This window comes from Anabrus simplex, chromosome 4, assembly GCF_040414725.1.
Source record: "Anabrus simplex isolate iqAnaSimp1 chromosome 4, ASM4041472v1, whole genome shotgun sequence".
NCBI classification, from domain to species: Eukaryota; Metazoa; Arthropoda; class Insecta; order Orthoptera; family Tettigoniidae; genus Anabrus; species Anabrus simplex.
The window spans coordinates 127425074-127451339 of NC_090268.1; positions in this window are offsets into that span (position 1 = coordinate 127425074).

Here is a 26266-nt window from a genome sequence, read left to right on the forward strand (position 1 = left end):
GGCTGCCAAGGAGGCAGTTACACTGCCCCCGTTGCCTTTCAAGGTTCCAGCAAGTGATATTCGCTCTCAGCTGAGACATCTGGTTATGTCTCATTGGGAGATGGAGTGGCAGGCCATCCCACTTCCCAATAAGCTGCGAGCGATAAAAGGAACAACGAATGTATGGAGGACTTCCCTTCGGGCTTCGCGGAGGGAAGCCGTGGTATTATGTCGCCTTCGGATCGGCCACGGTATCTTGACGCACTCCCATCTACTGAAAGGAGAACCCCCTCCGGTGTGTACCTGCGGCGACCATCTTACCGTGGTACACATCCTAACGGAGTGCGTGGACCTGGTCGATCTGCGCCGTAGTATTAACCTTCCGAGTACTATCTCCCTTATCTTGCGCGATGACGAGCAGTCAGCAGACCTCGTCATCCGCTTTATGAGGGATAGCGGTCTGTTTTATCGTGTGTGATGATGTCCTTTGTCCTAGTGTTGTTTATGTCAGTTGCGCTTTTATCTCATTGACTCCATTTTAGTTTGTGTTGCGCATTTTAATGTGTTATTTTAACGTGTAATGTACATTATGTGTTAATATCTGTATTACTGGGCGATGCCTTATTCCTTCGATTTCCTGTACTTTCTCTTATTTTAATAGAACATAAGGCATTGCGTATTAGATCCACTGACTGTTTTAATCTCACCCTCATTTTTCTTCATTACCATTCTTTTTTAACTCTAGTCAGTGGATACTTTTTAAAATTTTAACTTCATATCTCATGTCCTTCATTTCGTTCCATTAGGGGCCGATGACCTTCGATGTTAGGCCCCTTAAAACAACAAGCATCATCATCATCATCTTTCTGCCGTTTGAAAGTTCTTTGATCGTGACATATGTCTGATCTTGATTGTGAAATTAATTTTGCCATGCCCAAAAGTTTTAAATGGTGATTTATGTTAAGTCAAAACAACTTAGAGATCGGTGTGATTCAGATTCTAGAGTGAACTTAATGTTTGGATCTAATGCATTCAATTTAGAGAATGGAGGTTACATTGATGGAAGTACAGTATGTTCTAATATAACAAACGTGTCGTCAACATACATAACTTTCATTTGGGGAAGATGTAGTAAAGATTATGTTAATAATTTGGAATCATCATCATCATTTCTCCTTATACAGCTCCTGCTGGATCGGGGTATTTATGGCATTTCTCCATCTTTCTCTTTTCTTTCACCATTCCTCTTCCATAGTACTATATCGTGTATAGGCTATTCTCATGATGGGGTTGCAACTCCCAAAGGCTTTTTATACCTACTGCCACGTGTTGTTCTAGGCTGCTCCACTGGAGTACAGACGCCTTCTGTAGCCGCTCCTCTGTAGTACAGACACTACAAGGTTCCCTCTTCTGCCACCGATGCCGTGCCAAAGTACACCTCTGCCACTGATGCCGTTGGGATCTTCACCCATACCCTAGACTTGGGACCCCTTTGTGAAAATTTAATTGAGTAAGAGTATTAATGTAATTTAACATGAACTAAAAGGTTTACAAAATCAAAAAATACTTTTCTTAGAAGAAATACAAAAATTTGTCTGATGGTGCTTTTTCCTGCCATTTGAAAGTTCTTTGACCATGACACACGTCTGATTGGAAGTGAGTTTTCAAGTGATTGTGAGATGAACTTTGTTGTGCCCAAAAGGTTTAAATGGTGATTTGTGTTGTAAAAGTGTGGGTGTTCAACGACGTATATTTACTATAATAGTAAGTGTTATAAGAAGGAGTTCATAGGCAGGTATTTTAAAACATCCTTGCCAATAAAGGGATGCCATTTTGGCTTTCGATACTTTGCCGTTATTGAATAACAGCGATGTAATATATAAAGGAATAAGTATATCCCTGCTTATCATCTGTGAAGGCAGGCAGGACATTAAGAGGAGCAGAATAACAGCATAGCTTAAAAATCGCATCATCATCAAAGATTAATAATATATGATAAAGAAGAATAACTAAATAATTAATTAATTAATCAAATCAACATGCAGAGTTAACAAGAGTAGAGGCAGATATGCCCACAATGTGAACAACAATTTGAGGAGGACAGCAATGCAATAGCTAGCTATTTGCTTTACGTCGCACTGACACAGATAGGTCTTATTGCAACGATGGGACAGGAAAGGGTTAGGAGTGAGAAGGAAGCGGCCATGGCTTTAATTAAGGTACAGCCCCGGCATTTGCCTGGTGTGAAAATGGGAAACTACGGAAAACCATCTTCAGGGCTGCCGACAGTGTGGTTCGAACCCACTATCTCCCGAATACTGGATATTAGCCACACTTAAGCGACTTCAGCTATCGAGCTCGGTCAAGCAGTGCAGTAGAATGTGAAGGGAATCGCAAGGCATGGTAACACAAGGAATGCACACATCTGATGATAACAGAATTTAACGCCTTAAAGGAAAAGAAGGGAAATCTTCTAAGGATGTGCAGTAGATGTCGATGTATATTCAACATTTTTGGAGTGAATGAAACTTCTCCAGAAAATAAAGAAATAAATCAAATGATTAGCAAACACCAGAACACCCGTAAGGAACTTAAAAAAAAGATAGATGACATGAGCTCATAGAAGTTGAGGAGTTTCCGATGTCTGTCAATGACGGGATGGACGTCACGCTGTCATCTGCATATACAGATGTAGATGTTGATATTGATAGTGTTTAAGTTCAAGAGCATCTTGTCACTCATAACTTAACATACTCTCTTTTAGTCCCACTCTGGCACATTTACAGTGGAACTGCAACAGTTATGACAGGCATCTTGCTGAGCTGCGTCAGCTCATTAGTGTATTCACGGTGAGTATAGTCTGTGTTCAAAAGACAAACCTCAGACCAGGTCATCTTATGGTCTTAAGAAATCTCAGACTATTCTCAAGAGAATGATGATATGCTCACCGGGCATCTGGTGGCATGGGTATTTTTGTTCATTCTCATACCTATAGCGAAGATGTTCCTCTAAAAACCCTACTTGAATCAGTTGTGGTGTGAGTACCACTGCCTGTCTTAGCAACAGTGTGTAATGTTTATTTTCCACTAGGCCAGACTCTTAAAATAAATGATGTCACTGACTTTATAGAAACGCTTCCACCTCCCTCCTCTTACTGGGGGATTTTAAAGCCCATCACCGCATGTGAGGCTCTGAGACACCTTGGACCTGGGGAAGAGAGTTGGAAACATTAGTAACAGAGCTGGATTTATGTATTTTCAATGAGCCAACTCATTTCAGTGTTCATTAAGGCACATACTCTCACATAGATGTAAGTCTATGCAACAGAACGCTGGTTCCACTGTTTCAGTGGAATACACATGATGATCTCTGTGACAGTGATCATTTTCCCATTATTCTTACATTGTTGAAACAAAAATCCGTTAAGGCTCCTCCTTGATGGATTCTTAAACATGCTGATTGGCCAAAGTTCACATCACTAGCTGTCGTTAACGACATGATAGGCAGACTGCGGTCTGGTCCAGGATGCAGGATTCGAGACTTCTGAAACAACTACAACACAATCTCGTCTCAAAAAATACCACAACAGGATGTAAATGGATCAGAGAAGTAAGAGAGGATCTAAAGGAATAGGCCTTACAACAGAAGACACCACAAGTAAGATAAAATTGAATACAAAACTCAAGAATACAAACCTTCGCTTTATCCTTATCCTTTATCCTGTTGTAGTTTGTGGTTGTATATTTTTTACCAATGCAAATTAGATCCACTGAAAGGAGGATTGGAAGAATCTGCATCAACAAAAAATACCAGAAAGATAGACAGTGGCGAATAATACCTAACACAGTCGTGTACAAAAAGCTAGAACTCATTACAGATACTATGCGTAAGAGGAGACTGGGATTCTTTGGATATATCATGAGGATGAGGGGGAGAGGTGATACTCCCATGTGGCGCATCCCAGGTGGCAGATAGGGGGGTCCTAACTGGCTTGCCGGTGGACGTGAGGGAAATAAAATACCTCTCACGGACCAAACACACTACCTCCTGTGGTTGGGGGACGCATATGTAGAATACACCCGCGGTATCCCCTGCCTGTCGTGAGAGGTGACTAAAAGGGGTGACCAAGGGTTGATTGAATTAGAACCATGAAACTACTTTTGATTCGTACCATCATGCGGGGAACACCACAGGTTGCCTGTACTTGTTCCTTGGTGAAATGAAGAAATTGCAGCAGCTACTTACGAGCGCGATAGCATTCTTTAATGATATCATAGGCAGCCTTCCTTGGTCAATTTGGTAACATTTGAGAATCTCCTTGCTAAGGCATGAGTTAGTATTTGTCGGAGTAAAGAAGTTTCGTGGGAGAGATACGTGTCGTCTGTGATGTCACATATTTTGTCATCTCAAGTGTAGACCAAACTTCGACGTATTGCGGGTATCCAAGGATCATCTTCTGTAACGGGAATTTCCATTGCAGGCAGTATCGTCACTGAACCAATCTCGATTGCTAACCATCTAGCCCATAATTTTGCAGATGTGTCTGGCTCGGGGAATTACCATCGTGATATCCTCGCTCATAAGCGGGAGGCTGAACGTCGTCATCTTTGTTTTGCCACTCAAGTTTCAGATGACTATAACATGCCTTTATGGAGTGGGAACACTGCAGCGCCTCGGCGCTTTGCAAGGACACGTTTCCTGGACCAGATAACGCCCACAGCCAGATGTTGAAACACCTAAGTGAAGATAGTCTGTTGTATCCCCCTCGTGTATTCAACTGAATCTGGATAGAGTGTGAGTTCTGTCTCAGTGGCGAGAGGGCACAGTAATTCCTGTTCTCAAGCCTGACAAAAATCCTAAGTATGCAGGAAGTTGCAGACCTATTTATCTTACTAACTGTTTGTGTAAGTTATTCGAGAAGATATTAAGTCGCCGACTTGTGTGGTGTCTTGCAAAACAAGGACTTTTTTCAGAGTACCACTGTTGTTTTCGAGCCACTCGCTCAAACACTGACACTTGGTACGCCTGGAGAGTACTATCCAGGATGCATTTCTCTGCAAACAGCATTTGGTAGCTGTCTTCTTTGACTTAGAGAAAGCCTACGACACCACATGGCAACATGGTATCCTTTCAGCCCTGCATCAATGGAGATTCCGAGTTAACTTGCTGGTCTGTCTGTCTGTCTGTCTGTCTGTTAGGTCATCAGCCCAGAGGCTGGTTGGATCCTCAAATAGCACCACCAAAGGTTATGCCGTTATAAGAAAACCCCCAAAACCAATGGCCTGTACTTGCGAGTAGTACCACTATATTATGTACGAATTAGGTTTGTGATTAGTAGCAGTATAGAGCCTGGCCTGGGGGTTTTCCAGTACCCATGCTTCGTACCCATGTGAGCAACACCGCGGATCTGGGCGTTGCCTGTGAGTTGTATCAGTATATGAGCAACACCGTGGGTCTGCGTTGCCTGTGATTACTACCCTCTATGTGAGGAACACCACGGGGCCCTTGGGACTGGCACCTGTGACTAGTACACCTAGGGGAGGAAACTCATCGGTTTGCGTTGGCTATGAGTGGCGCCACTGTGTGAGAAACACCATAGGTCTGCATTACCTGTACAAAGTACAATACTTGTGAGTAGTACCATCTTGTGTGGAACACCGTGAGTCTTCGCTACTGTTGATTAGTAGCCCAATATGACAAATACCATGGTTCTGCTTTACTCGTGACATGTACCATTCTGTGGGGCCTTAGACATGGATTTTACACCCCTTTAGGCATCAAGCATCATTGTGCTTTATGAGTGGTCGCTTGGTCAGTAATACCTTTATTTATGATCTTTTTTTGAGTCTGATCCACTGTTTTGTTTGTTTTTTTATTTTTGTTGGGTTCATGTCCATCCATTCACTCTTCATGTCATTTTATATTTTATTTTGGTCATTGGATTAATTTGAACTTTTTGTTATTTCATTTTGTACCATTAGGGGCCGATGACCTCGATGTTAGGCCCCTTTAAACAACAAGCATCATCATCATCATCAGTTTTCTGGTCAGTCTGTCATATCCCATGTTAATTTTTAGCTAATCTATTTGTTCTTACTTGGATTGAGATTTTTTTATTTAGGTTATGAGTTATTACTTCTCCAAGATATTTAAATTGAGTTACTATTTTGATTTTATTACCATTTATGGTAACTTCTTTTAGTTGTGTTGATTTTTAGGGCATAATTTTTTTTTTCAAATGATATTTTGAGGCCAATTTTATTCGCAATGTTTTGAAGTTCTGATATCTGGGTTTTTGCTTCTGTTATGTCCACTGCTAGTAATTCTAAATTGTCAGCAAAACCCAGGCAATTTGTTTTGCTTTTTGGGCTAATCTTTATTTTTGGGGGACATTTCCTAAACCATTCCCTCATTACCATTTCAGACACAATTAAGTAATAGTGGTGACAGCCCATCTCCCTGCTGTAATCCAGTTTTAATTTCAAATGACTCTGATGTTTCACCCCTAAACTGCACTTTTGATTTGGTGTTAATGAGAGTCAATTTTATCATGTTTATTAATTTGAGGTGTAGTCCAAGGTGTCTTAATTTTTAAACAGAGTTTCTCTATGGATGCAGTCATAAGCTTTCTTGAAATTTACAAATGTTGTCACTATATCTCTGTTTCTTCTGCTGTTATAGTCCATTATCAACTTAAGACCCATGATCTGATCAGGACAGCTCCTCCAGGGTCTGAAACCTCCTTGATATTCTCCTTATCCTATCTTATCCTGTTAACGATGATTATTGAAAATATTTTGTATGTTATGTCTAGGAGTGAGATTCCCCTGTAGTTATTAGGGTCGGTTTTGTCTCCTTTTTTTGTGCAATGGGTGAATAAGGGCTGTTGTCCAGTGTTCTGGCAGTTCTTCTTTAATCCAGATAGAGACAAGTTGGTTTTTGATGGAGGGCATCTTTTGCTGATCTTCCTGCATATTTCCAGATTTCTGCAAAGGTCTGATCTTCTCCTGGTGCTTTGTAGTTTTTTAAAAATTTACTCAGCGCTTGGTAGACTTCCTTTATTGTGGGGGATTGATGTTTTCTGGTGGTGTTTTTTTTATTGGAGTGTTGGTGTCCAAATGAAGAAGTTCTGTAGGTTCCTCACAATTTAGAAGCTTGTTGAAATATTTAGCCAGAATTTCTGCATTGTCTTTATTGTTATGAGCCAGCTTCCATTTTCATCCTTCATCAATAGAGTTGGGGGTTCATATTTTTGGAGCTGTGTTCTGAAGGTTTTGTAGTAGTCCCTTGGTTGAGTTTTATTGAATTCTTCTTCAATTAATCCACGAACCTGCTACGCAGGCGTAGCAGGGGGAGAGGTGATACTCCCACGTGGCGCGTCCCAGGTGGCGGATAGGGAGGTCCTAACCGGCTTGCCGGCGGACTTGAGGGAAATAAAATACCTCTCGCGGACCAAACACACTTCCCCCTGCGGGTGGGGGACGCACATGTAGAATACACCCGCGGTATCCCCTGCCTGTCGTAAGAGGCGACTAAAAGGGGCGACCAAGGGCTGACTGAATTAGAACCATGAAACTAATTTTGAATCGTACCATCACGCGGGGAACACCATAGGTTGCCTGTACTTGCGAGTAGTACCACTAAATTCGGTACGAAATAGGTTTGTGATTAGTAGCAGTAAAAGCCTGGCCTGGTGGATTCCAGTACCCGTGCGTCGTACCCATGTGTGCAACACCGCGGGTCTGGGCGTAGCCTGTGAGTTGTACCACTATATGAGCAGCACCGTGGGTCTGCGTTGCCTGTGATTAGTACCCACTATGTGAGGAACACCACGGGAATACCGGCGCCCGTGTTTAGTACACCTAGGTGGGGAACCTTCTCGGTTTGCGTTGACTCTGAGTTGGGCCATTGTGTGAGACACACCATAGGTCTGCGTTACTTGTACGTATTGCAATACTTGTAAGTAGTACCATCTTTTGTGGAACACCGTGAGTCTTCGCTACTTCTGATTAATACCCCAACATGACACATACCATGGTTCTATTTTACTCGCGACATGTAGCATTCTGTGGGGCCTTAGACGTGGATTTTGCACCCCCTTTAGACACCAAGCATCATTGTGCTTTATAAGTGGTTCCTTGGTCGGTAGTAATGTTATTTTCGATCTGTATTGAGTCCGATCCACTGGTTTTTGTTTGTCTGTTTTGTGTTTTGTTGAGTTCCTGTCCATCTATTCATTCTTCATGCCATATTTTATTTTTATTTTGGTCAGTGGATGCCTTTGCAATTTTTGTTCTTTCATTTCGTACCATTAGGGGCCGATGACCTTTGATGTTAGGCCCCTTAAAACAACAAGCATCATCATCATCATCATCTTCAATTAATTGCAGTGTGTCCTTATGATGCCGTCTTTTTATCTTAAGACTTTGGTAGTTTCTTTCCTCTGTTTTACTAGATTTTGATAGGATTTTTCTGATTTTTGGGACTGATGTAATAGCCATTTCTGATATCTTTTCTCCAGTATTTCATCACATTCACTATTCCACCATTGGTGTTTTTTTCATGGTTTAATTGGAGCCAGGTCTTCTGCAATTTGTTTAAGGTTGTGTACTAAGTTTTCAAGTTTATCTGTGATTTTTATTTTTTCAGTTGGTTTTTGGTCATTTTCATTGTTGATTAGCTGGGTAGGATCTATTTTTCTTTTAGTTTCAGGGGCTTGTTTCTGTAGTCTCCTCCCGGGAGTGAGCTTAATTTTTATTTTAACTATGTAGTGATCTGCACCTGTGCCTATTCCTCAGAGGACTTTGATGTTATAGATCTCTTTGTGGTGGTATTTGTCCATGCAGATGTGATCCGGTTGCCATTCTCTGTTATTGTAGTCAGGGTGTTTCCATGTTTCAAGTTTTTGAGGTTTCCTCTTAATACATGGAGATTTTGAGATTAAATTATGGTTTCTACACAGGTCAACTAGTTTCTCTCTATTTTCATTTGTTTTGTTGTCTGCTGGCCATTTTCCAATGATGTCACAGTATTTTCTTTCTATGCCTAATTGGGTGTTGAAGTCACCTATTAATAATTTTACATGGTGGTTGGGGATGTTGTCTATGGTCTGGTCCAATAGGTCCCAAAATTATTCTGTTTCCTCATGGTTTTTTGAGGAGTTGTTTTTATGATTAGAGGGAGCATGGGCATTTATTATAGTATAGATTTTATTAGATGCCTTTAAGGTGAACGTTCAGAGTTGTGGAGACTGTGATTTGAATTCTTGACCTCAGTTTATTATTTTAAGGCTGACCATAAATCCTGCTCCAAATTATGGGATATTCTTCATCACTCTCTTCCTGGGTATACCTTTATAAAGTCTGTACCCTTGAGATTCTAAGGCACCATGGTCAGTGTTTCTAATTTCTTGTAATCCCATGATAAGAATTTTGTGTTGGTCCATTATGTCGGTGATCACTTTTAGTTTACCAGTTTGCATGAGTGAGTTTATATTGTGTGTAGAGAAGTAGGTTATCTGCTTTGGTTTGATTCTTGACTTTGCCTCGTTCATGTATGTGGTACTGGGGTATTTCCATGCCTCCAACTTCACGGTATCTTTTAAGTGGCAGCCCACTGTATCCGAATGCTGCCTTCTCTGAACTCTTGGTTTAGCCGGTGGAGTATTTCTTAAAAGACCTTCCATGGTTGACTGTCAACGTGTCACCTATGTGGGACTAGGTCCCGAATTACAAGTCCGGATGTGATCCAGTGAGGTGATAATGAGGCCGCTCCTCTGGAGTACAGACGCCTTGTGCAGCTACCCCTAACTTGGAGAACAGACGCTGCATAATGGATTCCAGTGGCATTTCCTCCATTGTGGGTACAAACACCTCACCTAACCGGCCGAGTTGGCCATGCAGTCAGGGGCACGCAGCTGTGAGTTTGCATCCGGGAGATAGTGGGTTCGAATCCCACTGTCGACAGCCCTGAAGATGGTTTTCCGTGGTTTCCCATTTTCACTCCAGGCAAATGCTGGGGCTGTATCTTAATTAAGGCCACGAACCTACTACGCTGGCATAGCAGGGGTAGAGGTGATACTCCCACGTGGCGGGTCTCAGGTGGCGGATAGGGGTTCCTAACGGGCTTGCCGGTGGACTTGATGGAAATAAAATACCTCTCGCGGACCAAACACACTACATGTGGGGGACGCACATGTAGAACACACCCACGGTATCCCCTGCCTGTCGTAAGAGGCAAATAAAAGGGGCCCAAGGGGCTCTCAACTTGGGAATGTGGATTGGCGACCACGAAACCCTTAGCTGAGTCCGCTTACTTGTGCCAGGCTCCTCACTTTCGTCTACCCTGTCCGACCTCCCTTGGTCAACTCTTGTTCTTTTCTGACCCCGACGGTATTAGAGCATTCGAGGCCTAGGAAGACTTTCATTTTCACGCCCTTTACAGCCCTTGCCTTTCTTTGTCCGTTATTTCATTTTTTGAAGTGACGGATACCTTCTTTCTTTTCTTTCTCTCTCTTTACCCCCTGTGGGTGGGGGACACAAACATAATACACCCACGGTATCCCCTGCCTGTCGTGAGAGGCGACCAAGGGATGATTGAATTAGAACCATGAAACTACTTTTGATTCATAGCATCATACGGGGAACACCATGGGTTGCCTATACTTGCGAGTAGTACCACTAAATTAGGTACGAAATAGGTTTGTGATTGGTAGCAGTAAAGAGGCTGGCCTGGGGGTTTCCAGTACCCGTGCGTCGTACTCATGTGAGCAACACCGCGGGTCTGGGCATAGACTGTGAGTTGTACCACTAAATGAGCGACACTGTCGGTCTGCGTTGCCTGTGATTGGTTCCCACTATGTGAGGAACACCACGGGAATACCGGCGCCCGTGATTAGTACACCTAGGTGAGGAGCCTCATCGGTTTGCGTTGGCTGTGAGTGGCACCATTGTGTGAGAAACACCATAGGTCTGCGTTCCCTGTACGAAATACAATACTTGTGAGTAGTACCATCTTGTATGGAACACCGTAAGTCTTCGCTACTTTTGATTAGTACCCCAACATGACAAATACCATGGTTCTACTTTACTCGCGATATGTACCATTCTGTGGGGCCTTAGACATGGATTTTGCACCCCTTTAGACATCAAGCATCATTGTGCTTTATAAGCGGTCCCTTAGTCAGTAATACTATTATTTACGTTCTTTTTTTGAGTCTGATCCACTATTTTTTGTTTGTTTGTTTTTTGTTGGGTTCATGTCCATCCATTCATTCTTCATTACATTTTTTATTTTATTTTGGTCAGTGGATGAATTTGAACTTTTTTGTTGTTTCATTTCGTACCATTAAGGGCTGATGACCTCGATGTTAGGACCCTTTAAACAACAAGCATCATCATCATCATCACCTTAAGGCCATGGCTGCTTCCTTCCAACTTCTAGGCCTTTCCTATCCCATCGTCGCCATAATACCTATCTGTGTCGGTGCGACGTAAAGCAACTAGAAAAAAAATAGCACCCCACCTAAAGGGGCTCATTTGGCCAAAGCCGTTAGGGAGTCAGATTATTTCCCACCACCCAACACTCGGTGCTGGCAGTTTTTCAGCTGGGTGCCAGAGCAGCAAACCCTCCTCCTTTCTCATTCCGGACTTGGAACCGGACAATGGCGGATTTAGCCAATCCTTTAATATACTCAAATTCTTTTTTTCTATTGGCATTTGAAAGTGGAATTTTCAAATCCCTATGATTTAAGCTAAAGAAGGTTGCCTGCTTGTGAGAGTGTGGGTGCAGAGAATTGTTCTTTATAGTCAAAGGAGTGGACGAAGTTTCCTGTAGATTTGAAATATAAATTTATCATTAGCCCTTGTTAAATTTAAGTCTAAGAAGTTCAAGGAATTGTTAATTTCGTCCTCCTCAGTAAACTTGATATTATTGCCAAGGTCATTAAGAAACATTAATATTTATCACTATTATTTCAATGCTTATCGATGATGGCAAATGTATCATCAACATATCATCATCATTTTACATTTCCAGTTTCCCGGGTACTGCTGATGAGGCTCTTCCATTCTGTCTTATTGAGATACATTCTGTTGTTAATGACGTCCTCCAGTGTCCTTCCCCAATCTGCAATGTCCATCTTTACAATGTCCATCCAGTGGGTTCTTGGTTTTCCCACCATCCGTTTCCCTGCCACATGTTGCTCCAAGTTAACATATGCTGTCCTTGTTGGCTCCATCCTCATTACATGCCCAAACCACCTCAGTCTGGACTTGCTGATCCGATCTAACAATGATGTAACAATTCCAGCTTCCTTCCTAACCACATCATTCCTTAACTTGTCCAGTTTGGTTTTCTGAATTGTGGACCTAAGAAACTTCTTCTCGGATGCCTGCAACCTTGATGAGTCTTTCTTAGTGAGGGTGCTGGTTTCAATACCATAGGTTAAGATTGGTGTGAAGTACTGACTGAATATCACCAGCTTTGATTTTGTTGGTTCTTTGGGATCCTAGAGGAGTGTTCGTACTTCCTGGTAAAAGTGAGAGCTCTTCTGCACTCCACGAACCTACTACGCTAGCGTAGCAGGGGGAGAAGTTATACACCCACGTGGCGCATCCCAGGTGGCGGATAGGGGGGTCCTAAATGGCTTGCCGGCGGACTTGAGGGAAATAAAATACCTCTCACGGATCAAATGCACAACCCCCTGTGGGTGGGGGATGTAGACAAAGAATACACCCACGGTATCCCCTGCCTGTCGTAAGAGACGACTAAAAGGGGAGACCAAGGGATAATTGAATTAGAACCAAGAAACTATTTGTGATTAGTACTACCACGCGGAGAACACCATGGGTCGCTCTTACTTGCGTGTGGTACCACTATGTTAGGTATCAAATATGTTTTTGATTAGTAGTAATCAGGAGCGCCGTGCAGTCAGGCTTTTACGGTACATGTGATTAGTAGCACTATATGAGCGACACCAGGGTTCTGGCTTGCCTATGATTAGTACCCACTATATGAGGAACACCACAGGATAGTACGAGTCCCTGTGGTTAGTACACTTATGTGATGAAAGCCATAGGTTTGTGTTGCCTGTAAACGGCACCGCTGTGTGTGAAACACCATAGGTCTGTATTACATGTGCGAATTTCAATACCTGTGAGTAGTACCATAATGTGTGGAATAACGCGAGTCTACGATACTTTTGATTAGTACTGCACCACGTCAAATACCATGGTTCTACTTTCCAAGCGATAAGTACCATTATGAGAGGCCGATGACCTATATTTTGGACCCCTTTAGCTTGCAAGCATCATCAATTCAGTATTGAGCTCTAGAAGCAGTCCTTTGGTCAGTATTACTATTGTTTTCCGTCAGTTTCTGAGACTGAGGCATTGCGGGTCAGCTCCACTGATTGTTTTAACTTCATATCCATCTGTTTATTTTTCATCCTTGGGCTTTGAAGTCTGTTCAGTGGAGGATTTAGGATTTTTATTTTGTCATTGCATTTCGTCTCACTTCGTACCATCAGGGGCCGATGACCTAGATGTTAGGCCACTTAAAACAAGCATCATCAGCATCATCATCTGCACATTATTTGCCACCTCCTTTGTGACTAGTGTATCTCGAGGTATTACATTGCCGAGGTATGTAAAGCTTCCCATACTTCCCAGTGGATGGTTTCCTAGCATGATGTTCGCCGGTCGTCCCGCTCTGTTTATTGCCATCAGTACTGCTTTGTGTTTGCTTATCTTGAGATAAGCCACATATCTCAGCCACAATTGAAGTTGGTCTATTCTGTTAATTATCCTATTAGTTTCTAAGTTATCCATGAAAATATTAGCAAGAATTCCCAAAATTGATCACCCATTGCAAGGCCCTTTTGATGGTAGATTTTATTATTGTATGTGAAAAATTTATTATTTATGTTACCGTGGTTTGGTGGATTAGCAGAGGTGAAAGAAGGTGCGGGGGTGAACAGGTCTCAAAATACAAAATTAAAGTTAAGATAAAATTTAACAAGGTTATATTTTCTTTTCAAGATTAAGAAATAACAAATAGAACAGGTACTCAGTAGCTGAAACACAATTCGAAAATGTACAATTACAGTGATTACAGGATTTGGGCTCCGAGAGCCAGACACACAATTCTTGAGCTATAAGCCCAACCTTACGATATACAGAATTCAACAAAGGGGCAGAAGACCCCAATCATGCCTAGGAGCACTTGCTCCTCTTTACACGGTAAAGCCTCCTCGAGGCATACAACAACTCAATTTTCAAGAAAGAGCCACTCGCTCTCAAAATTTAAGCCTATCAAAGGCCACACCAAACTCCACATTCAAGTTGTCCTCCAAGGACATGAAAACAGGGGCAAAAATACCCAACCTACTGAGGCCTATTAAGTAAAGAAACAGGTAAATTAGATGGCCTCTAAAATACCAACTTGAGAGGAGGCGTTCTTGCACTCCTAATACACTTTATATAAAACCTACTTGGCACTAGGCCGTTACTGCAAGGGCTAATCCCATACTAAAGAGGTGACTTTTAGAAGGAAACATTTACATTACATTAAGGAAGAAACGGTTGTGAAAATAAGTTCACCTCAATGCAATATGAGTGGGAGCTCGAGAGAGTTAAGCACTCTCTATCCCAATATGTAGTTTAAAAGATAGAATTGATACTAAGTGTCTTTACATTTTAGGGGAAACGTTACATGGTGGAAAGGCTTCGGACCTGCCCCGAGAGTTAAACTGCTGAGCTGACAAGAAAAGAAGTTATTAAACGGCCATTACCTGGTGGCTGAACTGCTGCCCGAAGAAAGAGGCACTTCCCGCCCCCTGCTACGTACTTTACGCACTGATAGATGTTACTGAAGTGGGCCGGAGACCCGAAAATCAGCAGTTTATATACCCTCGTGGAGAGATCGAGGCGTTTCAGGAATGAGAACACCCTCCCACAAAAATTTTATTGGTTAACGACGAAAACCCCTACACTAGATGAGGAAGAAACACCTTATTGGTGGAAAATTAATTACAGAAAATTATGATTGGCCAGTTTCAAAACTGGCAGAAAGAAAGGGTTAATATTGCCAACTTAAACAATAACTGAAAGAAATTTAACAAAGAACAAACTTATGATTTCAAACTTTCTCCAAAAACATAGTTCATTCACTTCGCACTAGGGTGCACAATTGTAGTTCTTCAGTAGTGCCATCTGGAAGAGAATGTCCACACTCTTACTACAGGCAAAACAAAAATACATCGAAAATGACCCAGTTCAGAACTTCAAAATTTCCAAGTAGTGACATCTTCTGAGAAACTTGAAAATTAACACAGTAGATAAAGTTCAGAGTTCCTCCAGTAGAGGAGTTTCAACTGGCGCAAAGTTCGAATTAGCGGCGTGGGGGTGTACCACCCGGTACAGACCTCCCCCCAAAAAAATTCCTCCAAGGGGTAACACAGAAGAACATAAACTTTTGTTTCAAAATATGGTCCAAGTTATGATGTTGATATAGAAATTAATTGCAGAAGCATTTATAAAAATTTTCTAAATTTGGTTTGATTCAGTTTCAGAATTCTTTATAGTAACTTTAGATGTAAAGTCTTTATGCTTGTAGAGGTTGAATTCAGAAGGAAATTTTCAGTTTTTAAAGTTGAGGAAAAATTTTCTAAGTCCACCAGATATTGCAGTTGGGTTCAAAACTGTAGTAATTGTTGATATTAAATGTCTATGTAGCTGATTACATATATCCAATGTTGATTAAGTTAGACGGCCAGACCGGCCGCTGCTGCTTGTGTCCAGAGGAGGCCGCTCGGACCCCTCAAGTACCCTGAGATACCGCTCGCCCGCACTATGAGAGGAGTAGTGGAGTTGAAGCACGCCGCGCCCGCGGCGAGCATGCAGGTCGCGGGCCAGTTACAGGTTGTGCGCCGCACATCAGCCTTGGCCGTGAGGAGGACTCCGGCTCGCCGTACACTGGTTGGCCTCACTGGAATAGGGCGGGCCCATACCCTGCCTCAGGAGTGGTACGGCGCCGCGCTGCTGCGGGGGCACTGAAACATTAAAGCTCGGCGGCAGAATTTGTTGAACCAGAATGATTTTAGGGTACATTCATTGTGGTGGAACAGAGGGGCCAGCGGCGTAGAAATATTTATTTCATTTGAAAGCCACCGTGTGTAGATGGGTAGGAGACGGGAGCGTGGTAATGGCCATGGTAAGGACAGGATGGCGGTTTAACTGGTCGGGGAAGGTTTACAATAAATGGTTACCCACAAAGGAAACAGATTCCAAGGGCAGAAGGCCTTAAAGGTGAAACCCCTCAAACAAAAATATAACCTTCATATTTCCTTCAAAATCATATGAAGCAAGTTAACACGGAAATTACACCGGTTTCACCTGTGACAGGTGAACCCTAAATATCCTCTCGGTGGCTGGATTGCTTAGCAATAAGGTAACGGGAGTAAGGAAATCGAGAATAGTACACGGCCCATAAAATCTGGGGGCAAGCTTGCCCGCGGGAACAAAATTCTTGACCATCACCTGGTCGCCTACCTTCAAATTGGTGGGTCTCCGTCCACGATCATATCTTTCCCTAACCTTTTCATGAGACACTTTAAGATTGGCTTTAGCCTTCTTCCAAAGATCTTTAATATTATCTGGATCTATTGTCTCGGGTAGAATGTCACTCAGAGACCAGAGGTTAGAGAGCGGCGTGTCGGGAACAAACTTGAACATTAAAGAAGCTGGAGTAAACTTATGAGATTCATGAACCGCCGAGTTCAAAGCAAAGGCTAACCAATGCAGGGACGTGTCCCACCTAGAATGATCTTCATGATGATAAGCAATAAGTGCCGACCTGAGATTACGATTAACCCGTTCAGCCAGAGATGGTTGAGGGTAATAAGCTGAAGTTGTCACATGAGAGATGGACAGGTCAAAACAGAATTTACGAAATAGATTAGATGTGAAAGCCTTAGCATTATCAGACACAATATATTGACACGGACCAAACGAAGCAAAGATTGAATTTAGACAAGTAATGGTGGACTGAGCGGTAGCCAGCTTAGTCGGAAATAACCAGGAAAATCTTGTAAAACCATCTACACATACAAAGATGATATTGTTGGCATTTCCCTTTGACTGGGGGAAGGGTCCTACATAATCAATATACAGGCGTTCCATTGGGCGCGAAGCCTGATGAGAAGACAAAAGGCCTACCTTGGTGGACATGGTGGTTTTACTAAGCAAACAGGATTTAGAAGCCTTTACTAGTTCACGGATTTCACCGTCCATACCCTTCCAGATGAACCTTTCACGAATCTTTTCACGAGTTTTAAAGATGCCTAGATGCCCCCCTAATGGGGTCTCATGATAGTACTTAAAGATCACAGGTACAAGAACAGCTGGAACGACAACTTTCATCATCTTATCATGCCTCGAAGGGCAACATAAAACACCATTCCTCAGTACATAAGGGACGACGTGTTCCCCAGAAGAAAGGGTTTCCATTATCGGAGCCAGCGTCGGATCTTCACGTTGGTATTTCTCGATATCCCTAAAGAGCATGAGAGCATCTGTTAAGATGGCATTAACCTCAGATCGTATGGACTCGGGAGGTGATGAACTATCGACCGATTCATGGGTCGCGATGTCATTGGAAAACATACGGCTGAGTTCGTCTGCGACAACATTTTCAGTACCTCTGATATGCCTAACGTCAAATTGGAAGGCAGAAATTCGGATGGCCCAACGGGCTATACGACCAGTACGACGCGTCTCACCTAAGACCCAGCTTAAGGCTTGATTATCCGTCTCCAGGTCGAATTTGACATGTTCCAGATAGAGACGGAACTTTTCTAAGGCAAATAAGACTGCCAAACCTTCGAGCTCGTAGACGGAATACTTGGCTTCTTGAGCCGATAGAGTCCTAGATGCATAGGCGATGGGTCGCCTCCCTAGTTCAGTCTCTTGAAGAAGGACTGCAGCTACCGCCGACGACGACGCGTCGGTTTGGACGATGAATGTTTTGGAGAAATCGGGCATAGCCAGAACAGGGGCATTACACAGAGCTAATTTAAGATCTTCAAAAGCGGCTTGTTGAGAAGGTCCCCGCTCAAATTTGATGCCTTTCCTACGGAGAAGGTTCAAGGGCGCCGCTCTATTAGCGAAGTTAGAAATAAACTTCCTGAAGAAATTCACCATACCAATGGACCTGGCGATCCCTTTGATGTCCTTGGGAGGTTTAAAATCACGGATGGCCTGTGTTTTAGAATGATCGACTGCAACACTATCGGGCGACACAATATGCCCTAGGAATGACATGGAGGGCTTAGCGAAGGCAACCTTGGACAACTTCACAGTTAACCCAGCCTTACGAAGGCGATTCAGAACTTCTCGCAGATGATCTAGATGTTCTTCGAAAGTCTCCGAAAATACGACGACATCATCAAGATAGTGATAAAAGTACTCAAATTTGATGTCGGAGAAGACCCTATCTAGCAGTCTAGTGAGTACAGCTGCTCCCGTGGGGAGCTCGAAAGGCACGCGGTTGTATTCATACAAATTCCAATCTGGCAAACGCTGTAAGGTGTTTACACTCTTCGGCTAGGGGAATTTGATTGTAGGCCTGATTCAGGTCCAAGATGGTAAAGAATTTAGCTTTACGGAACCATGAAAAACAAGAATGAAGGTCAGGAAGGGGTACAGATTGTAACACCACCTTCCGATTGAGAGCACTATAGTCAATGACCGGCCTGAAGCCACCTTGGGGTTTCGGGACTAGAAAGATAGGTGATGAATACGCTGACTTAGAGGGCCGAATATTACCATCCTTTAACATTTGATCAATGATTTCTTTCAGAGCCTTCATTTTAGGTGGAGATAGCCTATATGGTAGAAAACGGACCGGAATCGAATCCGTGACCTCAATTTTGTATTCAATAAGGTCAGTAACACCAAGAATATCAGAGAACACCTCTGGAAACGACTGACACGACTTACGAATACTATCAGCCTGCTCCTCAGGTAGATGTCTAAGGTCTAACAACATCTCATCCTGGGTAGGCGAAATAGAGGAACATGATACAGAATTACACTTTAACAAGGGGATTTTACAATTGGAAGCAAATTTGAATGTGCACGACTTACCCTGAAGGTCGAGCACTAGACCGGTGTGAGAAATGAAGTCAGCTCCCAGTATTATGGGGCAAGACAAGTGCTTGGCCACAAACAATTTAATTTTCCAAGTAAATTTAAAAATACGAATTTTGACATATAAGGAACCTAAAATTTCTAATGGAGAAGAATTAGCCGAAACATATTGAACAGACGATGAACAATAGTCAGGAAGTTTAAAAATAGATTTCAATTTCGAATACCATTGAGCCGAAATAATTGAACAAACACTGCCTGAATCTAAAAGAGCTGTTACAGGTTCATTATTTAACTCAATTTTGAGAAAAGGTACGGGTGCGGTGGAGTCCGCCATAATCCTAAGACATTCTTTGGGGCATTCAAAAGATGAATTTGAAGACTGAATTTTCCCTGAATTTTCGACCTGTTTAAAAGGGGCTGAGCCTTGGGAAGCTGAATTAGTCGACTCAGCCGAAGACGCTAGTCACTTATTATTAGTGACATTGGTGGAAGTTGCACCAGAAGTTGAGCAGGAGGGGGTGCTATTCGAATCTGGGGAATTCTTGGCGATATGTGAGAAAGCCCCACATTTAAAACAACCTTGTGATGCACCAGCTCCATTATTTGCCCTACTAGATTTGACCAATGGACATTTATTGCGAAGATGGTCAGGCGACCCACAAACATAACATTTACGGGGTGTGACTGGTCGGCGAGGTGGAGGCTGAGGATTACTAAAAGAAGGAGGGGGTTCTTTCGCGACACGCAAGGAATCGGCGTATCTAACTCCTTCCGCTGAGACGGCCAATGCTTCAAGTTCAGAGAAGGTTTGCGGGCACGCCGCGAAACACAAATATGACCTATAAGATGGTGAAATACCTTCCACAATAGCCTGTACAATCTGATCTTCAGGGAAGTGAAGAGCAAACACCCTAGTATAGAACTTAATATCTTGTATGAAATCTACCAAGTTTTCATCCAACCGCTGTACACGATAATAGTACCGGTTCTTCTGAATAAGTGAGGACCTTGCCCTAGCCGGAATGAAGTTAGCTAGCAAGTGGGCGTGGAAGTCTTCAATAGATGATTGTTCGGCAATGGCTCTTACTATTTTGTCTGAGAGAACACCAATTGCATAAGGATAAATTATCTGCAAAATTTGACATGGAGAAAGAGAAAAAAACAAGAGCATGGTCCTGAAACTCAACTAAAAACCTTAAGAATGAAATTACTTCACTGGTGGTATTAACAGATAACTTAGAGATACCTCTGAGCAACATTGCTAATGGATGAGGCAAGCTGCTGAACCCAGGTGACATAGTAAGTAAAGGTTTAAGTGGCAAAGAAGTTAATTCAGAACGTACATTATTCAACGAGGTACGGCGTTCAAACTCGTTGTCCGATAGGGCAGAGATTGTTTGAGCTCCAAAGGTTTTCCTATTGACTTCTCCCTTAGGAGGCTCTTCCTCGCTACCTACATTCACCGTAGTGGGTTGATCAGTTTTGGGAGGAACTTCCCCAGTTAACAATTGGGTAACCTTACTGGACAATTCAGAAAGATTTTCAAGAACCACACTAGCTTCCTTCCTCTGAACGTCATTCAACTTCAGAGACAACAGATCGTTAACTCTATTAGAAAAATGAAATAACCTGGCTTGCACACGTTTAATTTGATTGGGAGAAGGATCATTTTCTTCAAAAAAGGTAATTACAGATGCCAGCTCAGTAGTATTGTCCGTGATCGTGGAGAGAGAGTCGTCAATTTCTTTCTCTCCCAAAGTGGGGATGGAAATGGGCAAATCAAGGGACTCTCTAAGCTTATTTGTGTCTACCGCAACCGTGCCTCCAGATTGCACGTTTCTAATAGTTAATTCATAGATCAACTCCTCCTTGCGCAAATAGTTAAGATGGAGAACATCGCGAGGGCCGGGCATGATGACAAAGCAATTTTGAAAACAACCGGAAAAATCAAAAAAATTCCAGCAACTGAGAAAATTGTTAGAGTTCGAAAACAAGGCAATGACTAGCCGTCAAAAGGGGCAAAATTGAGACCCATTCAACCACGCTCTGCTACCACTTGTTACCGTGGTTTGGTGGATTAGCAGAGGTGAAAGAAGGTGCGGGGGTGAACAGGTCTCAAAATACAAAATTAAAGTTAAGATAAAATTTAACAAGGTTATATTTTCTTTTCAAGATTAAGAAATAACAAATAGAACAGGTACTCAGTAGCCGAAACACAATTCGAAAATGTACAATTACAGTGATTACAGGATTTGGGCTCCGAGAGCTAGACACACAATTCTTGAGCTATAAGCCCAACCTTACGATATACAGAATTCAACAAAGGGGCAGAAGACCCCAATCATGCCTAGGAGCACTTGCTCCTCTTTACACGGTAAAGCCTCCTCGAGGCATACAACAACTCAATTTTCAAGAAAGAGCCACTCGCTCTCAAAATTTAAGCCTATCAAAGGCCACACCAAACTCCACATTCAAGTTGTCCTCCAAGGACATGAAAACAGGGGTTAAAATACCCAACCTACTGAGGCCTATTAAGTAAAGAAACAGGTAAATTAGATGGCCTCTAAAATACCAACTTGAGAGGAGGCGTTCTTGCACTCCTAATACACTTTATATAAAACCTACTTGGCACTAGGCCGTTACTGCAAGGGCTAATCCCATACTAAAGAGGTGGCTTTTAGAAGGAAACAATTTACATTACGTTAAGGAAGAAACGGTAGTGAAAATAAGTTCACCTTAATGCAATATGAGTGGGAGCTCGAGAGGGTTAAGCACTCTCTATCCCAATATGTAGTTTAAAAGATAGAATTGATACTAAGTGTCTTTACATTTTAGGGGAAACGTTACATGGTGGAAAGGCTTCGGACCTGCCCCGAGAGTTAAACTGCTGAGCTGACAAGAAAAGAAGTTATTAAACGGCCATTACCTGGTGGCTGAATTGCTGCCCGAAGAAAGAGGCGCTTCCCGCCCCCTGCTACGTACTTTACGCACTGATAGATGTTACTGAAGTGGCCCGGAGACCCGAAAATCAGCAGTTTATATAACCTCGTGGAATGTTCGAGGCGTTTCAGGAATGAGAACACCCTCTCACAAAAATTTTATTGGTTAACGACGAAAACCCCTACACTAGATGAGGAAGAAACACCTTATTGGTGGAAAATTAATTACAGAAAATTATGATTGGCCAGTTTCAAAACTGGCAGAAAGAAAGGGTTAATATTGCCAACTTAAACAATAACTGAAAGAAATTTAACAAAGAACAAACTTATGATTTCAAAATTTCTCCAAAAACATAGTTCTTTCACTTCGCACTAGGGTGCACAATTGTAGTTCTTCAGTAGTGCCATCTGGAAGAGAATGTCCACACTTCTTACTACAGGCAAAACAAAAATACATCGAAAACGACCCAGTTCAGAAACTTCAAAATTTCCAAGTAGTGACATCTTCTGAGAAACTTGAAAATTAACACAGTAGATAAAGTTCAGAGTTCCTCCAGTAGAGGAGTTTCAACTGGCGCAAAGTTTGAATTAGCGGCGTGGTGTCTACCACCCGGTACAATTTAGAACAAATTTCAGTAGATTGATAAAATCATCTATTTCAAACTTACGTTATTCTGCTTTAAAAGATAAGTTTTAATGATACTTGTTACGGAGTTATCCATGGAAGGTGCAGGCTGGAATGGGTCTAACTACAAGGCCGAAAGATTAATTAAAATTTAAATAAATGTTATATTTTTAATAGACAAGAAGATTTAACAAATTTTCACTAGGTGAAATAACAATGAAAATTCAGGTACAATAATAATTTTACAAGCAAAAACACAAGTTTTAGGGGATCATTACAAGATCTGGGCTACGAGCCCCAAGATTTATAATTCCTGAGCTCTCAGCTCACAACCACAATTAACTACAGGGCAGAAAACTCCTAATTACATGGAGTACTTGCTCCCACCTAGTAATATCAATCCTCCTAGAGGCACCTTTCAAAATACCAGAAAGAGCTGACCCGCTCTCAATCTTTAAAGCCTATTAAAGGCAATACCAGAATTTTACACATAATTGCCATCGAGGCACAACTTACACTAAATGAAACGGGGGTATCTTGTACCCAACCTCAGTGGAAAAGAACAGATTAATTAAATGGCCCAAAATACCAAGGTGAATGGAGGCGTTGCTTGCACTCCTACATGAAACCTTATAAAACCTAAGGGGCACTAGGCCGATGATACAGGGGCTATTCCCAAACTAGGGAGGTGACTCATATAAGAAAATTTTCATAAATGAAGAGTAGAAAATCGGTTATGAAAACGTAGTCACCTCATCTCAAAATGAAGGGGAGCTCGAGAGGGTAAAGCACTCTTTATCCCCGGTTTACATTTAGAGCAAGGACATCTTGAGCACGCTTGCCAACCTAATACAGGAGCAAGTGACAAAGGTAGTGGTAGAACAATTGCAGGAGTCTATAGACTTCAATACTAAGGTAATTCAATACTAAGGTAAGGAGTGCTCTCCACGAACCTACTACGATGGCGTAGCAGGGGGAGAGGTGATACTCCCACGTGGCGCGTCCCAGGTGGCGGATAGGGGGGTCCTAACCAGCTTGCCGGCGGACTTGAGGGAAATAAAATACCTCTCGCGGACCAAACACACTACCCCCTGCGGGTGGGGGACACACATGCAGAATACACCCGCGGTATCCCCTGCCTGTCGTAAGAGGCGACAAAAAGGGGCGACCTTGGCGCGGACATGGATTGCGGTTGGTATAATGTGATGGACCTCCTGTGGATGGGAGAGGCTGAATACATCCATAGGTAATCCCTGCCTGTCGTAGAAGGCGACTTAAAGGGTCATGTGGCCATGGTCCCCTCTTTATTTTTTATTATTTTTCTGAGGGTCAGATGTAGACCATTCAAAATTTGATGTGCGTGCTGCCCGGCGATGGAGCTCCTATGTGTGCGACTACGCTCGAAAGCCCGTGCCAGCAACCACCCAGGACGCGGCGGGTGGGAGTATCGTGTACCCGGGCAGTGGTATCCGCCTGACAACGCAGGTCCCCGCACAGCCGAATGCCAGAAGGACATATTATTATTAATTATTTTTATTTATTTTTTCTATTGTTAGTGCTCTGTACACGCTATGGGGTACATGCTATTGCGGGTGACCGGAGGAAGGGAGTCCTAGTGCTCATTGCCTCAGTCATCCCGTATTAGGCATCGTTCAACATCGGACCCCGGGCAATACCTGCTACGACCAGGTGGGTATTGCCTTGGCTGCTTGGTTCGGCTACAGAGACCCCTGATCGGAGTGGGTGGCATTCGGGGAGGATGCTATCGGGCATGGCTTCCAAACGAAGTCGGCTCTCACAAGGTGGTCGCCCACCTAAGTCTTTAACTTTTGCTTCCCTGAGAGATTCAAACCCTGGGAACATGCGCAGCGTGAAGGAATGGGATCCAGCTTCCCTAGGTTTCTGGTCGCTACCAGAACCGATGGGCAGGATTTTAAGCTGGTGAAGTCGATCCTGTTTAGTAGACACATCGAAGGCGTCTATGGCGAACTGGAGGAACTTAAGAAAATGCGCAACGGTAGTTTGCTTCTAAAGACTCGTACAGCACTGCAAGCTGATCAGTTGCTTAAGTGCGAGCACTTTGGCGAAATCCCCGTCAAAGTGGAGGAGCATAAGTCCTTGAACCTGGTTCGCGGAGTCATCTTTCACCGCGACCTTATTTTGAACACTGACGACGAGTTGATGGAAGACATGAAGAACCGTGGCGTGACACACGTCCGGCGCATTACGCGCAAGGTCAACGGTGAAGACGTTGCCACTGGTGCCTTCATTGTCTCTTTCAAGTTGTCAGTGTTACCAGAGAAAGTCAAGGTAACAACTTATCGTTGCGATGTGAGGCCGTACATCCCGCCTCCTATGCGATGCTATCAATGCCAGCGATTCGGACATATGGTATCTCGCTGTTCGAATCAGGCTGTATGTGGTACATGTGGACGAGTAGCTCACGGCGCGGAGGAGTGCACAACTCCATACAAGTGCACTAACTGCTCCGGTTTTCATTCTCCTCGGGATCGGAATTGTCCGACATACCTGAGTGAGAAGAAGATCCAGGAGATCAAGACCCTGGATGGTCTTTCCTACCAGGAAGCGCGCCGTAAGTTTCATTCTACGAATACACCTGCCCGTACACTCGACTATAGCTTGATAGCTCAGAGTCTTCCAGGTTCGTCATTTACGACCAAGACACCTGTCCAGACCGCTGCGCCCAAGGCGACTGTTGCTGCTCCCAGCAACGTCGCAAATAGTCAAAGCTCGAAGGGGGGGACCACCCCACCTTCGACCAACCAGAAGTCTGTGCCGGCTGGGAACTGCCAGCCGGCACAGCAAGGGGGGAAGACTAAGTCTCCCCCCCTAGGAGGTCGACGAAAGTCGTGCCCCAGCCGGCGGAGGTGGCTTCGTTGACCAGGGCTGGGAAACCATCTCCCAGCCCGTCTAAACTTGAAAAGAAAAAGGGGAAGAAGAGCGCCCGTCCTGAGCGCTCTCGGACTTCCCCTGCGAAGGAGAAGTCATGCCCTCCAGCTGGGGGATATGAGTCTGCGCCGGGAGGCACTCCTGCTCCCAAACCTGCGCGCTCTCCTCGTAGGGGACCCCCTCGCGCCCGAAAAGCGTCGAAGTTCTGGGCGGCACCCCTGCCATCTTTTGATGATGGGATGGATGTCGCGTTGTCCTCTACATCTACGGATGTAGAACTAGATAGTGTTTAGGCTTACGAGCATTTTGTTGCTCATAACCTAACACTCCTTTTATAGTCCACACTATGGCACTGTTACAGTGGAATTGTAACGGTTATGACAGGCATCTTGCTGAGTTACGTCAGCTTATTAGTGAGTACGCAGCGAGTATAGTCTGTATTCAGGAGACCAATTTCCGACCTGGTCATCACACGGTCTTGAGGAATTTCAAACTATACTCGACAGAACGATACTATGCTCACCGGGCTTCCGGAGGCATTGGCATTTTTGTACGTTCTGATAGCTACAGCGAAGAGGTTCCTTCAAGAACCCCTCTTGAGGCTGTAGCTGTTCGCGTCTCGCTGCCTATCATAGCCACAGTGTGTAATGTTTATCTTCCAC